Genomic DNA, 23537 nt, shown 5'->3' with positions numbered 1-23537 from the left:
TGTTACAGCCACTGTGTCAATCCACCTCGTTAAGGGTCTTCCTTTTTTCCACTGACCCTGTACTGTGCCAAGCATGATGTCCTTCTCCAGGGACTGATCCCTCCTGACAATACGTCCAAAGTATGTAAGACCCAGTCTTGCCATCCTTGCCTCTAAGGAGCATTCTGGCTGCACTTCTTCCAAGACAGGTTTGTTCGTTCCTTTGGCAGTCCATGGTATATTCAATACTCTTTGCCAGCACCACAATTCAAAGGTGTCAATTCCTCTTCAGTCTTCCTTATTCATTGTCCAGCTTTCACATGCATATGATCCGACTGAAAATACCATGGCTTGGGTCAGGCGCACCTTAGTCTTCAGGGTGACATCTTTGCTCTTCAACACTTTGAAGAGGTCCTTTGCAGCAGATTTGCCCAATGCAGTGCGTCCTTTGATTTCTTGACTGCTGCTTCCATGGCTGTTGATTGTGGATCCAAGTAAAATGAAATCCTTGACAACTTCAATCATTTCTCCATTTATCATGTTGCTGCTCATTGGTCCAGTCGTGAGGATTTTTGTTTTCTTTATATTGAGGTGCAATCCATACTGTAGGCTGTGGTCTTTGATCTTCATTAGTAAGTGCTTCAAGTCCTCTTCACTTGCAGCAAGCAAGGTAGTGTCATCTGCATAACGCAGGTTGTTACTGAATCTTCCTCCAATCCTGATGCCCCGTTCTTCTTCATATAGTCCAGCTTCTTGTATTATTTGCTCAGCATACAGATTGAATAGGCATGCAATTAACTTAGACATTGATTATACAAAAATAACTGTTTAATTCCCATTCACTTGAATTTTTTCAAAAAGGTACCCTGATAAATAGCTCAAGAAAAATGAGACCATAATAGAAATTTTTTCTAAAACCTACACCAAACCCATTGCCATGAAGTTCATTCCAATTCATAGCGACCCTATAGTACAGAGTAGAACTGCCCCATAGGGTTTCCAAGGAGTGATGGATGGATATGAACTGCTGACATTTTGGTTAGTAGCCAAACACTTAACCACTGTGCCACCAGAGTGTCTTTTAAAACCTAGAACTGATTAATAATTCTTAAAACTACACATCGAACTTTGTATGATGTAACAAAAGCAGTGATATAAGGAAAATGTACATACCTTTAAATATGAACTATTAGGGGGAAAGTCTTAAAATTATTGAATTAATTGCCTATCATAAGAAATCAGAAAAAGAACAATAGTATAAAACCAAAGGAAATACAAGGGAAGGAATAATGGAAAACAAAGTTGAAAGAGATTAACAAGGCCCAAAATTAACTATTTGGAAAAACTAACAAACTTTGACAAAATCAATCAAGGTAAGAAGAGAGAAGACATAACTGATTTTATAAAAGAACACAGAGACAATGATTACAGAAAAAATAGAGGTTAAAAATATAAGAAAACTTCCATTTCCAACCAAGATGGAAAAACAGGGACCATATTTACCATCCTGACAGAAACGAGTTAAAAAAAATTTTTTTAAACCAGCCAAATTACAAGAAACAGAGGTTTTCAGATATTGGACATCAGGCGTCACTAAACAGTGATCCCTGGGAGAGAGGGAAAATCTCTTACTGGCTGAACAGAGTTTTCAGGCTGCAAATCAGGAAGCATCAGCAGGGTCCCACAGTAGTAGTGAAGTGTATTTAACACAACACACTGGAAAAGAATTTGGCATCATCCTCTATAGATGAAGATCCACATGACTTGTAGCCTAGCAACTGCACTCCTAGATACACAGCAACTTCAGAAACTTACAAATATACCTCACTGACATGTGTACAAGATGGTCACACCAGCACTGTTAATGGTAGCAAACACCTGGAAACATAAATGCTCATCCAAATTAGAGTGGATGAATAAACATGGTATATTTACAGAGCAGTCAGAACTAATGAGTTATAAGGACATGCAGCTGTATGGGTGACCCTTAGCAAATATATTAATGTAAATAAAAGAAAGTCCCTAAAGAATACTTTCAGCATAATACTCTTTTTATAAAGTTACAAATATGTAAAATAAAAGAATAGAGATGCAAGTCATCTCTATAAATTAAAAAAAAAAAAAGAAAAGAAAAGCAACTTCCACTTCCGGAAAGACGGAGTAGGCATACTTTTTCTCATTTCACCTGCTAAAAAAAAAAAAAAAGATATTATATGTAAAACAAACATAAGAAGATTCTGAAAGGTGGAGAGAAGGCAGACTGGCTTGGGACCTCGGAGCCCAAGGAACAAAATGGTTCTGAGTTCCTTTGATCTTCTATTTGTCTCATATATTCCAGCCAGCAACCTGGAAAACCCAACGCACAGAGAGAAAAAGCTCCAACAAAAGCCGGGTCTCCCTAGCCAAAGGCCCAGGAAAGGAGCAGCGTAGAAAGACAAAAAAAGAAATTTCAGACAGTAACTGCTCCACTCCAGGCAAACGCTGCAGAAAAAGCTGTGTCCCAACCCATTTTGACAAAGACTAAGCGGGGAATCTCGGCTTCCACCCCCACCAGGCTATAACAAAACCAAAAAAAGTAAAAAACAAAAAACTAAATCTGTTGCTGTTGGGTCAATTTCAACCCATAGTGAACCTAGAGGACAGAGTAGAACTGTCCCATAGGGTTTCCAAGGAGCAGCTGGTAGATTTGAACTGCCAATCTTTTGGTTAGCAGCCGTACCACTTAACCACTGTGCGACCAGGCTATAACAAGGAACTCCAAGCCACCCACAGGGGTGGTGTCAAAAAAGGTCGAATAGTGAGCAGGACTTTCACCCCTACCTTGCAGTGTCAGTAGAGACAATGTGGGGAATATGGACTTCCACTCCAACCCCAAGATAACAAGATGTCCCTTCCCCTTTCCACTGGGGCTGTGTGAGAGGAGGCCTACTGGAGAGTTGGGACTTTCACCACCATCCAGAGGTAATAAGGCCACTCTGGCCATCATGTCATCAGCAGAGGTCACGTGTGGAGTGGTAACAAGATAGTCCTAGACCCGCTTTGCCAGATAAGTATCAGGGGAGGTCTGGGAGTCAGAACTCCCATCCCTGTCCAGGAGAAACAAAAAGCCCCCACCTCAGTTGTCAACAGAGACCAAATACAGAACCTGGACTCCTACCCCCACTTTGCAGTAAGGAGGTAATATCTCTCCTTCCCCTGCCAGAGTGGCTTCAGAAAAAGCCAACAAAAACAAAAGGTTTAAATAAGATCCAGAGACTCATAATACCCAAAATGTCCTGGGTTCAATTCAGAATCACTCATCATACCAAGAACCAAGAAAATCACAAATTGAATGAAAATACAATCAATAGATGCAAAGCCTAGGATAACAGAGATGTTAGGATTATCTGACAAAGATTTCAAAGCAGCCATGATAAAAAAAAATGTTTCAAGGAGCAATTATAAACAGACTTGAAAAAAATGCAAAACAGAAAGTCTCAGCAAAAATATAGAAGACAGAAAGAAGACTAAATGAAAATTTTAGAATGGAAAAATTTTTTTAAATAAATAAAAACAAAGAAACTCAATGGGTAGGTTCCACAGCAGAATGAGGAAGACAGAATAAAGAGCAGAATAATAAAATATATACTCCCTGAGGGACCAAATTACTGGGCTGAGGGCTGTGGGGACCACGGTCTCAGGCAACATCTGGCTCAATTGGTGTAATATAGTTTATAAAGGAAATCTTGTACGTTCTACTTTGTTGAGTAGCATCTGGGGTCTTAAGAACTTGTGAGTGGCCATCTAAGATACTCCACTGGTTTCATCCTCTCTGGAGCAAGGGAGAATGAAGAAAACCAAAGACACGAGGGAAAGAATAGTCTAATGAGTTAACAGACCACAAGTACCACAGCCTCCACCAGACTGAGTCCAGCACAACTAGTTGGTGCCCTGCTACCACCACCACTGCTCTGACAGGGATCACAATAGGGGGTCCTGCGCAGAGCTGAGAAAAATGTAGAACAAATTCTAACTCACAAAAAAAAACAAAACAGACTTACTCGTCTGACAGAGACTGGAGAAACCCTGAGAGTATGGCCCCCAGACACCCTTGTAACTCAGTAATGAAGTCACTCCTGAGGTTCACCCTTTAGCCAAAAATTAGGCAGGTCCATAAAACAAAATGAGACTAAAGGGACACACCAGCCCAGGGGCAAGGACTAGAAGGCAGGAGAGGACAGGAAAGCTGGTCATGGGGAACCTAAGTCGAGAAGGGGAAAGTGTTGACATGTCATGGGGTTGGCAACCAACGTCATAAAACGATATGTATATGAATTGTTTGATGAGAAGCTACTTTGCTCTGTTAACTTTCACCTGAAGGACAGTCAGAAAAACAAACAAAAAAGTGCATTAGGGTTAGAGTCAGAATGATCTGGAATACACTAATAATTCCACCACTTAACAAAAAAAAAAGAGCAATAAAATATAGAAATTACCCAATCTGAAAAATGGAGATAAAATAGACTGAAGGAAAAAAATGAGCAGAACTTCAGTGACCTACAGGACTATAACAAAATATCTAACATTTGTGTTATTAGCTTTCTGGAAGAAGAGATAGAGGACAAGGCTGAAAATGTATTAAAAACAAATAAAAAATGGCTGAAAACTTGCCAAGTTTTCAAAAGACATAAACTTACAGATTCAACAAGCTGAGCAAACCCTAAATAAGATAAACTAAACACACACACACACACAAACTTCTGAGAACTGAAGACAAAATAAAAAATCTTGAAAGCAGTCAGAAATAATATTTACTTATGGGAAAAAAACAATTTGGCAGAGAATTACTCATCGGAAACCATGGAGGCCAGAAAGAAATGGCACAATATTTTCAAATGCTGAAAGAAAAGAACTATCCACCCAGAATCCTATATTCTCAATAAGATGTGGCACCTGAATAATCCTATGCATTCACATGTTTCATTTTCCCTCAGACACACAGAAAGGCTACATTTCCTGGACTCCCTTGCAGCTAGGTGGGATCATGTGACTAAGTTCCGGCCAATGGAATTGGCCAAAGATGAAGTACATGACTTCCAGGCTCGGTCATAAAGCATCCTTCGCCATCTGCCACTGTCTTCATCCTCCATCCCTCTGGCCAGAAGGCGGCAGAGCTGTATGTTGTACGTGGCCCAGATAAGAGTTCACTGCTTGAAGGGGAACCACCCAGGAGAGCCACCTGACCAGGAACACTGGCAATGGACTTTGCAAGAGGAAGAATGAAACTTTCATTGGGTTAAGCCACTGAGGTTTGGGGGTTTATTTATTACTACAGCATAGCCAACCCTGCTCTGAACAATACAGTTACTAAAGAAGATGAAGAAAATAATGGAAACTCACAGTAGTAAAGACCAGAATTGACAATTAATTGTTTGCCAAAATCTAGGAGAAATGTCCACTGTTTGCAAAGTCCTTAGCATTGGATTGAGAAATATAACTGATGACCCATGAACATGTTGGCACTGGGTGGCAGCAAACCTGCTGGCTAAAAGAAGGTAGAAAGATGCTTTTCCCCTCCCCACTGTCTGCCCTGGCTCAGAAAGGTAAAAGCACTGCCAACCAAAAACCAGAACAGCTATTCCTCTACTCCTACAGTGCTGCTTTCAAAACAGCTCTAAGAAACTACTGTTCCCTCCTCCCACACCTCCACCTCCATCCCATCACCACCAAAAAAATTTTTAAGAAAAAGAACATTGAAGATATTTGAAAACGCCTCTGTAACCTTCCCAAATTCTTCACCCCTCTCTACTACCCTGCTCTGAATATGGTGTTTATGATTTCTGTTCACATTTTTACACCTTTACTACATGGGCATTTGTCCCAAAGTGTCATAATAGTGTGGAGTGCTTTAGAAGACTGACAAAAATACTAGTCTATCCTCTAAATCCTTCACAATTTTTTTCATTTATTACTCTTTTCTGTATTTATTCATATTGATGTTGTCGTTGTTATTGTTGTTGTCATTGCTATTGGTGTTGTTGTTAGGTGCCATCAAGTCAGTTGTGACTCATAGTGACCCCATGTGTAACAGAACAAAACGTTGCTGTCTGTCTTGTGCCATCCTCACAATAGTAGGTATGTTTGAGATCATTGTTCCTGCCACTGTGTCAATCCATCTTGTTTGGGGCCTTCATCTTTTTCACTGGCCCTCTGCGTTACCAAGCATGATGTCTGTCTTAGTCACCTAGTGCTGCTGTAACAGAAATACCACAAGTGGATGACTTTAACAAAGAGAAATTTATTTCCTCACAGTAAAGTAGGCTAAAAGTCCAAATTCAGGGCTTCAGCTTCAGGGGCAGGCTTTCTCTCTCTCTGTGGGTCCTTGTCCTCAATCTACCCATGGTCAAGGGACTTCTCTGATACAGGGACTCCAGGTCCAAAGGACTCGCTCTGTTCCCAGTGCTGCTTTCTTGGTGGTATTAGAATTTTATTGAAATTGCACTGAGTTTAATTGATAAATTTGAAAAGAATTAATATTTTCCCAATATCGCCTTTCTATTTTATCTACAAATTATTTCATGTCTCTTCACTAACTCACTCATTCTTAAGATCCATTAATCTTTTTTTTTTATTTTCTCCTTTAAAAACTCTTGCATATTTTTTAGATTGTTCCTAACCAAAAACCAAACCCCTTGCCATCAAATTGATTCTAACTCATGGCGACCCCATGAGTCCCTGGGTGGTACAAACAGTTTGCACTTCACTACTAACCTGAAGGTCAGGGGTTCAAACTCACCCAGTGGCACCATGAGAGAGGCCTGGCAATTTGGTTCAGTAAAAATTACAACCAAGAAAACCCTATAGAGTAGTTCTACTCTGTAGCACGTGAGATTGCCAAGAGATTGTTCCTAGGCACTTTATTTTTTGCAATGGTGAATGGAATTTTGGTAACTAGTCGCTATGAGTCGGAATCGACTCAACGGCCCTGGGTTTTTAGTCTCTAAAGATAGCCCCCAAGGACATGTACCTCCTGCTAGTTATACCCTATGCAGTCCTCTCCCATTGTGATTTTGGTCTGGCTCTCTATAGTCAATAGAATGCAGAGGAAGTGATCCTGTGTGACTTCTGAGGCTGGGTCATAAGAAGCCTTGAAGCTTCTGCTTCCTCCACTGGAACACCCTCTCAGAACACAGAGCTATGATGTGAGAAGCCCAAGGCACGTGGAGAGGCCATGTTTAGGTGTTTCAGTAAACAGTCCCAGTTGAACTACCAGCCAACAGCCCACATCAACTGCCAGCCATGTCAATGAGGCATCTGGGACTTCCAGCCTAGCTGAACCTCCAGACGACTTCAGCCCCACCTGACAACTTATGCGGCACATAAATACCCATCTGAGTCCCGGATCACGAGAGATAACAGTTTTTGTTTAAAGCCAGTGAACTTTGGGGTGGTTTGTTATGCAGCAATAGGTAACTAAAAGAGGCATTTTCTTTTATTTTCTAGAATGTCCCTGCTACTTTAAAAGAAAGCTATTGTTTTTAATATACTGATCTCTTGTCAGACAACCCTGATGAACTCTCTATTAAACCTAATACTTTATCGATTGATTCTCTCAGATTTTTTCTTTTGTAGACCAGTTGTCCACAAATAATTAAAATAATTTTTTTTTTTTTACAAAAACCTCAGTACAACCTAATTAGAAGCAGAAGTAAGAGCCATCTTTATGCTGTGCCCAACGTGAATATTTCTATTATTTCGTTATTAAGGATAATGTTTGCTTTGTGTTTTGGTAATAAAATTTTATCAGGTTATTGTCAAATTAGCATAAAAAAAGATTTATCCTCTTGTTGTGTTTTCAACATTTTCCACAAAATAATATAAACATTAAGTTATAACTAGAAAAAAACTAGTAATAAAAAAATAAACTAACAATAATATTCTTGTTACTTTGCCTTAGTTCCTATATACCAAATTGCTGCTTGGCAAATGTTTATGTTTATTCATCACAAGAGTCATCCAAATTGGCACTAAAAATGGTCTTGTCAAGGACTTTTCCTTAAGATTTCATTTTCCATGGCAGTCACATAGACTGCAAATAAAAAATTAAAAAAAAAAAAAAACTTCCCAAATATCTAGAAGTTCTATATTCACAGCAAAAAATATCTGAAAGGCCTACCCAGTTTTTTTTTTAAACAATTGTACATAAAATTATTTAATTTACTCTGCATTCTAAGACTTTCTTCAAATTCTAAAATTCAAATATATGTAAAAGTTTCATATTGCGTTATTTGTGCGATTCTCATGGCTCTATAGTGCTAAGAATGTCAAAAATCATTGGCTTATTTCTGAACTTGAACGATCACTTGATCAAACTTGCTGTTGGTAAATATTAATCACCAAGGAACCCAAGATTCCATGCAGTCCCAAGCTCACCCAGACAATGAGGAACAAAGCTCCTCTGGTCCTTATTTAATCCAACAAGTGTTACTTTGAATTCTCTTTCTCCTAGGATGAAGAAGTGTACCAGAGGACCTTAATTAAGTACAATCACTTCGAGAGATTTTTTAGTATTTAGAAGACAAACAGAATTTTATTTTTCTATACAGTTATCTTTTTTAAACCAGTAATATTGAGAATGCTAAAAATTAATGTATAACAAGAAAATCTAAAAATAAGGGTTTATGTTATTAAAGAAATGGCCGCAGCTATGTCCAGGAGAACATTACACAGGCCTTCAATCTGGAGTTCCCAGTGGGGTTACGAGGAGCTTCTGGAGTAGGAGCGGTGGATATGGCTTTACTTCTTTGAATCCCATCTTTTGCTTTTGGGAATCCCCCTCTGAAGCCACCGTCTATGCACAGAGACTCCCTTTTTGATGATTTCACAACTTTTATACTTACTCAACACACCCCAGAATAGAATTAATTACGTATGGGAAAATGAATGACACAGGATAAACATAACACTTGCATAAAGTTAAATGACATATCACTTTTCTTCCTCCTTGGCTGACATCCTTTCCTAGTGCTTTGAGGGATGATTTCTAGTTCTTTAAGCATATACAGTGAAATCTGTGAAAGCCAGAACTCTACGGGACTGCCTTGTTTTTCCTGGTGTCCTGAGTTTTCTGCCTCTGACAGGGTGCAGTCTTACCACTTTTCTCTCTCTCTCCTTTTAGTGGAAAATATTTGAGTTTTCCTTCTCTGAAAGGTTTCTGCCTTACACAGGTTCCAGCTTTCACAGGTTTTACATTGGCCAACCCATTCTGCACTGCCTCCTGACTTAATGCCTTCCATAGTTACATAAATCCCACACCCCATGATTCATCTCTGAGCCAAAAACATGCCACATCTCCATGACACTAAACGGTTTAACCTTGAAAGCATCATATCAAATGGAACCCCGTTCTCTGCCAAAAGCTTTGCAGGCATCTGTCACAGCATTTAACTTCCTTTCCAACAACAAGCGGCGTGCAGTGATTTCTTACATCTGAAGTCTGGTCTAACCCTTCCACTACATCATCTACAAGTCTTCTCCCCAAATCCTTTTCAAGCCCAGCAAATCCACACCTCATCTTCTCTCCATTACAAGTGTCCCTGGTTCACCCTAAAACATTTCTTTTTCCTATTAACGTCTAGAGCGTTGGCATATATACTTCAGGCCTATTTCTTAATTCAGTTTTCTGTTCTACTAAATCATACTGTTTTTAATACTTTATTTTTAAATTGTATGAGTTTTTTTTTTTTTTAACTAATGCACATGGCATATTTTTTTTTTAAGTTCAAAAAGGTATAGAGTCAAAAGTACATTTCCTTCCCATACCAATCCCCAAGTCCCCACTCTTCTTCCCCAGGGGTAATTACTAAAAACATTTTGTTGTGTTCTCTAAGACATTCTCCTCTACTTACATGGATATAGAGAAACAGACACTTAGTTTATGAGAAGGATCAATTCAGTGGAACTTAAATTGAGATGGTTTTATGTTTTTCAATCACTACTGTCAAATGAGCTCTGAAGAACCCCCTTTCCCTCCTACACGACTGTCATGGATTGAATTGTATCCCCCCAAAATATGCATCAACTTGGCTAAGCCATGAATTCCAGTATTGTGTGGTTGTCTTCCATTTTGTGATCTGATGTAATTGTCCTATGTGTTGTAAATCCTAATATCTGCTGGTGGTTAGTGAGGCAAGATTAGGTTATATTAAACAGCATTAGGTGGGGAGAAACACCCTTACTCAGGTCACAGCTCTGATCCGATGTAAGGGCAATCCCTGAGGTGCAGCTTGCAAGAGATAAAAGAAGAAAGAAGTGAACGGAAAGCGAGGGACCTACTATCACCAAGAAAGAAGGGCCAGGAGTCAAGCACGTCCTTTGGACCCGGGTCTTATAGTGCACTGTGGGAATTTGGGCTTTCAATAGAAAAATCTGAGTAAGATATGTAATTGATCTGCCTTTTGTTTTAAAATACCCATTCTGGGTGTGTTGCTGGGACTAGATTTTAGAGGGACAAGGGTGAAAAACTGGAGAAGGGAGAGAAAACTATTATACTGAGCCAGTTGAAAGATGCTGGTAGCTCAGACCTGGGAGGTAGAGGTGGAGGTGTTAAAATTCCATCAGATCCTAACTGTATTTTGAATGTATGTGATAAAAGTAACCAAACTGCCCTCCAAAGTGATTGTACTAATTTATCTTCCCACCAACAAAGGAGAGTTACTGTTTTCCCACACGCTGGCCAGTGCAGCACAATTATCTAGTTTCTGGGCTTTGTCATGCTGGTAGGTAAAAAGTAGCACTTACTTTTTAAAATTTTTTTTTCCATTTTTGAGTGCGGATAAATGTTTTTCACATGTTTTTAAACTATGTATTTTTATAATCCTTTTTACCTGTCCATGTTCTATGCCCTTTTTTCTATTGGGTTGGTAGTCTTATAAATTGATTTGAAAAAACTCTTTCTATATTAAAGAAATTAGCTTACTGTTCTGTCATCCTTTGTTACTTTGTCATTCTGCCTTGATTTTTTAAATATTTTTCTCATGCATAAATTTTTAATTTTTATATACTTAAAATTACAAATCTTTTCTTGTAAAATAATTTCTTGAGGAAGGCATTTGTCTTGTCCATCCATGCTCCTTTCCCCAAAGTCTGTTCAAAACATAGTTGTCCTATAAGATTCTAAAATAAAGATCTCTAATGGAAACCCTTGTGGTGTAGTGGTTAAAAGCTACGGCTGCTAACTAAAATGTTGACCATTCGAATCTACTAGGCACTCCTTGGAAACTCTATAGGGCAGTTCTACTGTGTCTTATAGGGTTGCTATGAGTTGGAAACAACTCGACAGCAAAGCGCTGGGATTTCTTTGGGTTTTACGGCTAAAATGTCCAGAAATAAATGTAACCCTATCCCCTTTTTAGAGACTTCAGTGCACATGTGTGTGTATGTATATATGTGTACATATACACACATAAATCTTTCAATACAGAAAACTGTTCACCTTATTATCCTGCATTTCTCAAATTTACTGAGTTATCACCTCACTTATCTTATTTTCCCTATTAAATCCCATGGAACTGTGTTTACTTAGAACTTGCTTTGGGAAATGCTGCGTTAAATATTCTAGAACGTGTTCCAGGGTCAGTCCAGCCAAGAGCTGTGTTCCTGGATTACTTGCTTTTGTCTGCTCTCTCTCACTCTCCCCATCACCTGGCCCTACCCCAGCCACCCAGACCCCTGTCACCAGCATATGTACAGGCTCTTGTGGCACACGCATTGTGTACCATCCTTAATCTTGATTTCATCTTACCTTTTCCTTCTCTTGTTTTCCCTGCCCTGCTCTCCTCAGCCACTTACTTTTTTTATTCTCATTAATTTTGAATTTATATAGGCATGTATTTGAAATCCCCTTCTGTCTTAGTTATCCAGTGCTGCTATAACAGAAATACCACAAGGGGATGGCTTTAGCAAGCAGAAATTTATTTTCTCACAGTGTAGGAGGCTAGAAGTCTGAATTAGGGCACCAGCTCTAGGAGAAGGCTTTCTCTCTCTGTTGGCAATGGAGGAAGGTCCTTGTTTCTTCTAAGCTTCTGCTCCTGGGTAATCTTCACATGCTTGGCATCTCTCTTCCCCCATCTCACTTTGCTAGCTTGGGTTTAATCTCTTTTATGTCTCAAAAGAGATCGACTCAAGATACACCCTATACTAATCCTGCCTCATTTACATAACAAAGACAGTCCATTCTCAAATGAGGTTATTAACACAGGCACAGAGGTTAGGATTTACAACATAATTTGTCAGGAACACAATTCAATCCATAACACCAAGATACAAGGCAGGAATATATAAATATATACAGATCAGGGCACATTGACAGTTCAGTGGTAGAATTCTCACCTCCCATGCAGGAGACTTGGGTTTGACTTCTGGTCAATGGACCTCATCATTCATAGCCACCACCCACCTATCACGGAGGCTTGCATGTTGGTATGATGCTCAACAGGTTTCAACAGAGCTTCCAGACTAAGATGGAGTAGGAAGGAAGACCTGGAGATCTACTTCCAAAAATCAGCCAGTGAAAACCCTATGGATCACAATGGTCTACTCCACAACCAATCAGAGGGGCAGTAGCATCTCATTCCATTGTGCCTGAGGGGCCAAATCAACATTAGCTAATTACAATAAAAAATAAAGAAATAAATTCCATGTACATGCCAGGCATATTGAACTGGGATACAAAGTGCTGAGGATATAAAGATAAGTCTCTTGAAAGGCGAGAGATCTGCCAAGGTGAGGTTAAAGATTGGAGGAGAGAGTGAACAAAGAAGGTAATAAGGACTCTTGACTTTAGTCGCACACCTGGGCTCAGGCATCACATACCTCTCAATAGCAGCTGCCTTCACCTGTCACAACATGGGTGTGGACCACCAGAAGCCACGCTGATACCTCTGTGAGTCAGTAGAGAAGGCAGAAAATCAGGATTGGCAGGCACCAGGGCTAAAGAAATTGATCCAAATTAGAATTGGTCCTCAAGAAAGTCTGGCAATGGACCAAATGGCAGTGTCCAGAAGGGATCTGATTGAGTAGGTCAATGAAAGAAGTAGGGGTTGGGGGGCGGGGGTGAGATCCACTATCAAGCAGTGGGTGGCCAGGGAAGTCTAAAATAGGACTTCAGGTTTCATGGGAGAGGGACCAATTCTTTGGAGAGGCAGAAGAGTGGATTGGTTAAAAGCAGGAATTTTGGTGCCACACTGCCTGGGTTCGAATCCTGGCTCCACCACTCACTGGCTGTAAGAACATGGGCAAATTACTTATCCTTTTTGGGTCTCAATTTCCTCATCTTTCAAAGAGGTGAACAATACAGGATTCAGGAGGTAGTAAACATTCAGTGCTTCGAACAGTGTCTGGTATCAATAAAAACTCAGGAGAAAAGAACACAGCAAGAAACAGTTTAATCTGAGGATAAAATAAATGAAGACCAGGGAAATTCAAGAATGCAAAACCACATACCTCATGCTTTGCTTTTTGATTTGTTCATTTGCTTGATTTTTTTTTTTTTTTGAAAGATCCGCCCTTCAGAAGACAAAAAAGATTTTTTTTTTTTGAAGGGTCCAAAATTTAAGCACAACAGAATACAACCAATCCAGACTAATCAGTTCAATTCAGCTAGAGGCCTAGGACCAAAGGAGCAAAAACGAAGCTTTTAAATATCAACTCAGCATCAGAGCTACTGGTTTGCCATATGGCACCTTTTTGCGAATTAGAAGGAAAAAGCATCCTTTCCCCAAGACATTCCCAGGCCACTTACCAGGAAATTATTGTAATAAATATTCAAATGGACAATGGCCCTGATGTAAACAGAGTTGTGTACAGCGTGTATTCTACGCAACCACACACATGAGCCTGCAGCTCTGGCTGAAAGTTTGTTTTCCTATCTGTATGCAATATGTTGCACACTCTTAGTCATGCAATGTTTTAAACAAGGAAAAATGGTATAAGTTCTGTTACTTTTACCCCCGAAACAATGGCCCCTGGACACCCTAACTCAGAACTGAGGCCCCTCCTGAAGTCCCCTCTCAGCCAAAGATTAAACGGGCCTATAAAAGCAACTGTAACACACGTGAGGGACATGCATATGCATCTTAGGTATAAGAGACCAAATGGGCAACACCTGCCCAAAAGCAAAGATGAGAAGTCAGGAAGGGACAGGAGAGCTGGACAATGAACACAGAGAACCCGGGGTGTAAACAGAAAGGGGGACAATGCTGACACATTGTGGGGATTGCAACTAATGTCACAAAACAATTTGTGTATAAAATTTTTGAATAAAAAACTAATTTTTGCTGTAAAACACAATAAAAATTTTTTTAATTATGTTAATTTTTCCTCCTGGGGTGGTAGGCTAGAAAATTCTAAACCTTATCAGCTATTAAAATAAATTTCTGAAAAATCCATTTCACATGAGATGTAATTACTTCAAAATGCAATTAGAAAAAAAAAATGTAGTTCAAAACGTTCACGCTGTCGAAAAGCAAAGTACGTTCAATAAAATTGAGATGGGCAGCCCCCACATGGCAGCTGGGTGGAGCTAAGCCACCACTTCCCCTCCCTCAAGGCCCCAGTGCAACTGCGCAGACCCAACGACGTCTGCATCATTATAGGAGTGGTCCACCAATCCTGATGAACCATGCCCCTGAACACCCCCTGAACATGCCCTGAAGAAGTGCCCACCCCTACTCTGTTCCTTCCCATATATAAACCCTTGTGCCTGCAGCTTGAGGAGCCATCTTGGCGACGCAGGTGCCAGCTCCTTTGCTTAAAACCAAAAAACCTAACCCACTGCCATCAAGTCCATTCCAACTCATAGCGACCCTACAGGACAGAGTAGAACTGCCCCATAGAGTTTCCAAGGAATGCCTGGAAGATTCGAACTGCCAACCTTCTGGTTAGCAGCCATCACACTGAACCCCTACATCACCAGGGTTTCCACTCCTTTGCTTAGCCAACCAAGTAAAGTTTTTCTTCTTTCGCTGACTTCTGCCTCAGTGTGGTGCCTAGTGAGACCTGGAGGTCCAGTAACATAAAGTAATGTTGGAAAAGCCAGGTTGGTAACTTTCATTTTGAAATAAACTTCTGGAGAGATTTATCAAAACCTGAAAGGCTTTTGGTTGCACAACTCAAAGAGTGTAATCAATGCCACTACATTGTACATGTAGAAACTGCTGAATTGGTGTATGTTTTGCTGTGTATATCCTCAACAACAACAAAAATTTGTTATTGCTGTTAGATGCAGTGGAGTCGGCTCTGACTCATAGCGACCGTATATGCGACCCATGTACAATAAAATTTAGGGGAGAAAAAAACGTGAAAGGCTTTAAAAACATCTCCCCAACAATTGAGGTCCACAGGAGTATACGACAGGGCTTGAAGCAGTTTGGCTGAAACACAAACCAAGCTTCTGGTTTGGGTACGGTTCTTTTCCTCTCCCCAGATTATTTTCCTTTCACCACAAAATAGAAAACCTCTTTGCTTCATGGATCCAGCTGAGCCCCCATGGGCATTCATTCTGGGTTGGTCTAACCGCAGCGCAGTACAGAGGACCCATTTCAAGCCTACCCTGCAGAGTGGTCATGAATTCACCACTACACTGTCACAGATGTCCTCCCACCGTGCTCTTTATTGCCCCGTGGTGCCAAAAGCAAGCTGCCAGTATTGTTTATGAAATGGCTGTAAAACTGATATTCGATTTTTCTTTCCCTCTGATTTGCTTATAAGCAAAGGAAGAAGGAAGGAAAAACGAAAAGGCAGTCACCTCAGTTATATCAAAACAAAGCAGAAAGGAGAAGGAGAGAAAGAAATAGAGGAGAAAAGTTGAAAGAGAGGAAAAGAAGAAAGGAAGGAAGAAACAAAAGTTCAGCTCTCTATTCACATACCTGGAAACAGAAACTGATTGTAGTTAGGAGAAAATTTTTTTGTTTTGTTTTTTGTTTTTAATGACAAATGTTTACATCTTGGTAAGCTGTGGTCTTTGTTTTTACTGTAGTATTAGCCATATGTTCATCTGAGACTTTTTTTCCCAAGGCTGTGCTATTTGGATTTTTATCAGAACCTCTGGGTGATTAAAAACGGAAATCAATTTGAAACTGTCCTGGGAAAAACAGAATGTCCTACCATCTTTCTCTCCCTGCAGGGCCTGGACTAGGAGGAACAAGCCAAGCACGCAGGATGCAAAATTCAAGGAGGCCCTCACTCTCAGGTGCCGACCCTGAACTCCCATGAACCTGACAACAAGTGTCTCCTTAAATTTAGCACCCACGATCCTTAGGGTTGCGTGTCAACTTGGCTGGGCCATGATTCTCAGCGGTTTGGCAGTTATGATGTAGTTTGGCAGTCCTTTAATGATGTAATCACTTCCATAAAGAGATCTGATATAATGTATCACCTCTATGATGGGATCTGCTGTGAGTAGCCAATCAGTTGAAGGAGAGTTTTCTGGGGGGTGTGGCCTCCATCCAGTACAGGTCGACTGTCTGGCAAGGCTCTGGGGCTTTTGCTTGCCCTAGATCCTGCAGCTAGCTTCTGTTCATCTGACCTCCTGTTCTTGGGACTTGAGCTAGCAAGCAACTGGCCTGTCAGTCTTGGGTTTGCCAGCCCCTGCAGCCATGTGAGTAAAGAGAAGCCTCCAGCCTGACCCAGAGTCTTGGGACTTTCCAGCCTCTGCAACCATGTTGTAGATACCTCTTTCTCTTTCTGCATATATATAGATAGACAGATAGGTAGACACTTCACTGCTGTTGCTTCCGTAGAGAACCCAGCCTACGATGGCACCCTAGGTGCCTCAATTGCCTCACCCTATTTCCCGCCCTGCCCCCAGCTCCCACAAGTTCTTCTCAGCCCTGGAAGCTACCCCAGTTTTCTCCCTCTTCCACCTACAAACCAGTGGCTGGGCTTCTTTCCCTTCTGAATCTCCACCCCTCCACAGCAACTTCCTCCCACTCCATCCCAAGCCTCCCTCTCACCTCCCTCAGCAAAACCTCTTCTGTTCTTAAGAACTTTCAAAGTTAATAAGTAGTTCCCAGGCTTCGTATCAAGACAGAAAAAAATTAAATGTTTTTTGTTATGCCATTAACCCTGAAACCACGCTAGTGACATCATGCCTTAAAAATCATCCAAATTCCTATTCAAAACTGATTTTTATCTAAGGATGAGAGAGAGTCTAACCAGACAGGCCTTTCCAGCTAGGTATTTATTAGATTACTTTATTAGTCTAGATTCCCGACTGAGGTTTATAGAAGAAATTGTGATGTCACAGAGGCACCTGCTGGGGCTTTCGTCAGTCACCCACCTCCATCCCTTCTCCCCAGTCAAATCCCACTTCTTGCCTATAAACAGTTGCACTACATTGGGTCTCTCTTAAGGAGAAAACCAGTTGCCTTCCGGTCAACTCCAACTCACGGTGACCCCATGCGTGTCAGAGTAGAACAGTGCTCTAGAAGGTTTTCGGTGGCTGTTTTTTCAGTATATTGCCAGGCCCTTCTTCCAAGACAGCTCTGGGTGGACTCAAACTTCCAACCTTTTGGTTAGCAGCTGAGCATGTTAACCATTTGCTTTCCCCAGGATGTGTTGTCTCCCTCGGCTTTTGAGTAGATTGCAAAATGACTCCAGGGAAGAAGATGACTTACGTCGAAGCACAGGGCTCTAGTCAGTCTCTACAGGCCTCAGTGGGCCGACCTATTTCCTGGTCAGAGGGTCTTCTTCAGCACCCACAAAATCACCACAGTGGGCGATCAGCATTTTGCCCGCTTCCTCTTGGAGCAGCCTCTGGGTCCCAGACACAATTCTTCATTTGAGCCTTTTGATGATGGAGCAACAGCAAAATGCTGTAGCAATCAAAACTGCCTGAAAACAGCATATTAACCGTTCAGACTCGTAACTGAGTTAATCAAGGAACCGTCAGCACAAATGCTTTCCACAGTTCTCCTCCTGCAGATGAACGGGATGGTGCGTCCTTCATGCCTCCGTGCCTTCTCACTTAGAGTCTGTCTCCCAGACAGGACTTCGGGATTCAGAGGCGTGAGGATAGGCAGGAAAAGGTGCCAGACATTTACAAACACCGTCTCCTCGAATTTTCCAAAGAAACCTTCCAGACACATCCCAGTGTCATCATTTCTTGAATGAAGTCGAGGCAAATGAAATGGAATAACACCCACCAAAGAAACGGAGATTCTGACTCATAGAGACCCTATAGGACAGGGTAGAACTGCCCCACAGAGTTTCCAAGGAGCGCCTAGAGGATTTGAACTGCCAACCTCTTGGTTAGCAGCCATAGCACTTAGCCACTACACCACCAGGGTTTACAGTGGAATTACACAGAGAAGTTAATGGCTTTCTCAAGGTCACTCAGGAAAAATGGAATTGGAATTGGAAGCCATGTCTGATATTAGACTCCACACTCTTTGCTACCCTTTGTCATGGTTTTCTCCCATAACCCAATGTAACCAATACTTTGTTCAAGAATACACATGTTTTGTTGGCAGCTTGGATCTTGGCCTTTCTTTTCTGAGCTTGAATCACAGGAAACTAATGTTGTAGAGGCTTCTAAGGCTGTCTTGTGCAATCCCCTTAAATTATGATGAGAGAACTGAAGGGCAATAGACTGATTATTCTGCACCAAGGGAGCTAGTGAGTCACTGTCAGCACCAGGATCAACACTGACTCCCCAAATCAGGACGTTGACCTCGCTGTGTGCTACCAAGGTCATGCAAGGAGAGACCCATGTCCTAGAGATGGGAGCCGATTCTCTCAAGCCCCAAGTCTTCTGTAGACAAGAGGTCTGGGGTGTGGTGAGGGGCAGCACCCACATATATCAACTGTATTTTGGCTTCAGAGCTCATTGTTTCTTTCAGCAGAACAATTCGAGTCATCAAAGCCAACAGAGAAAACATATTAGCAGGAACAGGAAACAGATTCTCCAGTACTTTTGGGGGGCTGATTCCTGCATCTTCTTCCAGGATTTCCCGGTTCTCGTCCCTTTGTGTTCTTACAGAGCTCTCTGTGGAAGTACCAGACCTAAATCGCTCCTAAATTGCTACACCCCTACCCTCAATTCCTTGCAACCTCGCTCCCTGCCCCTAGGTCTCAGGTAATGCAAACGGTTTGCACTCAATTACTAACCAAAAGGTTGGTGAATCCTTGGCCACCCAGTAGCACCGTGGAAGAAAGACCTGGTGATCTGCTCAGATAGAGATTATAGCCAAGAAAATCCTATGCAGCTTAGCTCTACTCTGTAACACATGAGGTCACTATGAGTTGGAATCGACTTCACGGCAACCAATTTGGCTTTTTTCAGGTCCCTGCCCCTAAACACCCTCCCCCCATGACTTACCTGCTCCCAGTTCTGGGCTTGTCCCATCCTTCCTGCTCCTGCTCCACCCCATTTCCTTGAAGCAAGGGGTTGCCATCTCAAATGTTTTTAGAGGCCAGGGAGGTAAGAGAAATGTATGAAGTGCTGGTATACAATAACAGGGGATGGTGAGGAGTGTAACAAGCTAGAAACTGCCTACCCCAATTAGAAAAATTAAAATTTCTTTTTTTAATTTAAAGCAGCCTGCTGCCCAAACAAAATACTTCTGAGTGCTGGATTCAATGGGCACCAGTTTTCAACCCCTATTGGCACTCCACTCCGTGGGCATCACTTTCTTCAAACCTTGACTCAAACTCGAATTTATTTCCCTAGTATATTCTTTACTAATCACTACTTCTTTACACTTCCTTGACTGCACATATGTACCGTGTTATCTGGCTTTTGTATCGTATGGGTGTGTGGGTTATACCTTGAGAACAAAAAGTGTATGTGTTTTACTTCTCAGCTTTATCAGCCCCTGCTCAAATTTAAACAGCCCATCCAAGGAGACATAGTGTGTAGTGGGAAAGTCTTATAAAACAGTCCTTGTTGGGTGCAAGTTCTATTTCTAGATGTGTAGATTTATGTCATTATCATCTTTGAAAACTCCTAACCGTGGGACAGAAGTTAATTTTCTGCATCCCCAGAATTCGAAGGACAGAGGAACATTTTGCTGTTAATTTGCACGGATACAAATAAACCACATGGCTTTCTGAGTGACAGAGTGTCTGTGACATCCAGCCAACTATGCCTGGACCATCTCTCACTTTTCTCCCTCCCATAAAGCTATCAACATAGGAAGTTAACCTTAACGGCTCAAGAGTCCTTCTGTCATCTGCTGCCCTCTACTGGCAGAGTGGCTATAGCGGACAGTGCAGTCCAGTGTCGGGTTACTAGAAGCCTACCTTCAAAAGACAGTTAACAGTTACGTAGAAAATTTGCCCTTCCTCTGTGCTGAAGTACTGGTGTGTTACCATCAAAGTATGCCCAATTACAGAGGCATCAAGCCACAAGTTTTCTATTATGGAAAGCAAAGTTTATGTGGAGTAAAATGAGGCAATTATTCATGGGCGAGGTGTAAAGCAGTGAGCCTGGGAGGAGGCCAAGATGTGATCTGCACACCCTGCAACAAAAATGTCATTAAGACCGCTCTGACAAGGATCACAATAGAGGGTTTCAGAGAGAGCAGGAGAAAAATGTAGAACGAAATTCAAATTCACAAAAAAAGACCAGATTTACTGTCCTGACAGAGACTGGAGGAACCCTGAGACTACGGCCCCCGGACACCCTGCTAACTCAGATCTGAAGTCACTCCCGAAGTCTACCATTCACCTAAAGACCAGACAGGTCTATAGTATAAACAGAGCCCTGGTGGCGCAGTGGTTAAGAGTTTGGCTGCTAACCAGAAGGTTGGCAGTTCAAATTCACCAGCCACTCCTTGGTAACTCTATGGGGCAGTTCTACTCTGGCCTGTAAAATCATTACAAGTCGGAATGGACTCTACGGCAACAGGTATAATGCAAACAATAACATGTGAGGGACGTGCGTCTTAGTTCAATCAAGTATGGGAGACCTAACGGGCAACACCTGCCCAAAAGCAAAGACAAAAGGCAGGAAGGGACAGGAAAACTGGACAAATGGGAAACGGGGTATAAAGGGAAAGGGGGAGAGTGCTGACACATTACAGGGATTGCAACCATGTCACAAAACTGTATAAATTTTTGAATGAGAAACTAATTTGCACTGTAAATTTTCACCTAAAACACAATGAAAAAAATAATAAAATAGTTATTCTTAAAAAGTAACTTCCTACATTATAAAAGCATATAAACTTCATTAGACAAATTTTTATTTATTAGATAAGTGTGTGTTAGTCTTAGGAAGTACAAGTAAGCAACAAGAGAAAAACTGAATCACCCATAAGCCACCCCCCATAAAAGGAAAACCATCGGCACTGTTGTGAGTACATCATTCTAGATGTAATTTCATGCATACGTAAACACATGGTTTTGTTTTCTCAAATACAGGCTCATATCCTGTACCTGATTTCACAGCCTGCTTCTTTGCCGTGGCACTCTGAGGCGGTGAAAGCGTACGTGTTTTCTGAAGTCTCTCTTTGTGTGTTTCAGTCACTCAGGGTTCCCACTCTCAGTGTACAATGGCAGACCCAATTAACCTTCCTTTCTTGCTCAGGGTCCTCTCTCATCTGCCTTTTCCAGCTGTCTCAACAAGTGACCAAAATAATAGTATATTTTCCATATGGTAGTTAAAATAATAAATCTGAGCATATAGAAAATAAAATTACTACTATCTAAATGCAACCTTCAGGAGCCCTGGTGACACAGTGGTTGTTAAGAACTCGGCGGCTAACCAAAAAGGTCAGCAGTCCAAATCCACCAGCCATTCCTTGGAAACCCTATGGGGTAGTTCTACTCTGTCCTATAGGGTCACTGTGAGTCAGAACCGCCTTGACAGCAACAGGTAATGCAACTATCTGGAAAAGAAAGGCCTGATGACCTACTTCCTAAAAATCAGCCATTGAAAACCTTACAGGGCACAGTTTTATTCTGCCACACCTGGGGTCATCAGGGCAACTGCTGTTTTTTGCTTTTTAATGCTTCTGTACTCAACATGGTGAGTTATTTAATTGTTTAAGATCCACTACGGTGTTGGATTTAAACTTGTGAATACGGTACTCACTCTGTGCATTGGTAGGTACATCCTTTAAATGACATCTGTATAAAAGCATTTTTTTTTTCCAAAAATTACAGTTGATGTTTAACTCTCTGGAGAGAAAAGTCCACATGTAACCAATCTGCAGCTGAGTAAAAGAACATGACATCATTCCTCCAGACGCGTGCAGTTTGCTCCCATGTTATAAACACAAGGGAAGAACAGCATCTCCTTAAGGGAAGCCCTGATGGTAGGAATCAAAGACAGCATGACCAGACTTAATGCTAAAGCAAAACCGAAAACTCCGGATGGGACTTAAGTGAGCGTGATGGGAACGCAGTGTTTGCTTATAATGATTTTAAATGGAAATTAGAATCCAATCACAAATAAAAGTAAATTGTAGACAGTGAGGCGAACAAATCTGTTTCACTCGGATTCACGGTGATTATCAAATTAGCAGCTCCTCGTTCACCACTAACCGTTTTCAGTCTTCTCGGTCTCCCTAACAGCCCTCAACTGCGGCTTCATGGTGATTGCAACAGTGGCAGCTCATCGGGGCTGTATTTTAACTGTGCTCTTATCTTCCCTGTTGCTCCCTTTGTTGCTTGGCAAGGCAGGAGAAGAAAAGAGCATTGGAGGCGTGAGAACTGGTGCTGCACCTGTTTTAAACATTGTACAACGCCAGTTAAAGACCCAGCATCTGGCTACAGGCTGCCCTCCTGACTCAGCCCCTTGTCCTCTCCTCCCTTCACCAGCTCCACTCCTGCTTTTCCTCGTGTCCTTGTTGTGCCTCCACACACCAAGAACCCTCCTGCCCCAGGGCCTTTGCACCTGCTGTTCCCGCCACTAAAACGCCCTTCCCACCTATATCTGCACAGCTTGCTGCCCCATTTCATTAGATTCTCAGTTCAAATGTTACCTCCTCAGAGAGGGGGTCCTTTCCCAGCTGTCCCTTTCTAAAGGATTACCTCCTGTCAACCAGCAACCCACAGAAGAAAGCCCTGGCAATCTGCCTCCATAAAGATTACGGCCAAGAAAACCCCATGGAGCTCAGTTCTAATCTTTGCCATGAATGGAAAGCAACTCAACGGTAAGTGGTTTGGTTTTGGTGTGGTCACCCTCTACTGCCTCACTCTGCTTCCCCCCCGCCAAAAAAATCATTTATCACTCTCTGACATGATATTATAAGGAACCCTGCTGGCGCAGTGGTTAAGTGCTCAGCTGCTAACTGAAACGTTGGAGGTTTGAACCCACCAGCCGCTCCATGGGAGAACAATCTGGCAATCTGTAAAGAGTACAGACTTGAAAACTCTACGGGGCAGCTCTACTCTGTCCTATACGGTCACTATGAGTTGGAATTGACTCGACAGCAATGGGTGGACATGATATGAAATACCTACTGTGTGTTTCTTTATTCTGGGGCACATATACTGAAAAGCTCCCTAGGAGATTCTGATCACCTTCTGTGCTGCCTGGTTAAGAAACACTGTTTAATGGATATTACAGCTTT

General features: G+C 41.6%; 1 protein-coding gene across 5 annotated transcripts in view; it reads right to left on the bottom strand.

The window, feature by feature from the left end:
* The window catches only part of LOC126066586 (vasodilator-stimulated phosphoprotein-like), a 521808-nt gene that overhangs the window by 460082 nt on the left and 38189 nt on the right, over positions 1–23537 (bottom strand). The window contains exon 3 of one of the 5 annotated variants that reach the window (XR_007515146.1): positions 13498–13524. The exons of the other annotated variants lie outside the window; for them this stretch is intronic. The gene's annotated coding sequence lies outside the window, so the exon portion shown is untranslated. Of the gene's footprint in view, positions 1–13497; positions 13525–23537 lie in introns of those variants that run through there. 5 annotated transcript variants of the gene reach the window in all.

Source organism: Elephas maximus, chromosome 23, assembly GCF_024166365.1.
Source record: "Elephas maximus indicus isolate mEleMax1 chromosome 23, mEleMax1 primary haplotype, whole genome shotgun sequence".
Lineage (NCBI taxonomy): Eukaryota > Metazoa > Chordata > Mammalia > Proboscidea > Elephantidae > Elephas > Elephas maximus.
Note: the sequence above shows the minus strand (reverse complement) of the source record. Positions and strands in the feature narration are given on the sequence as shown.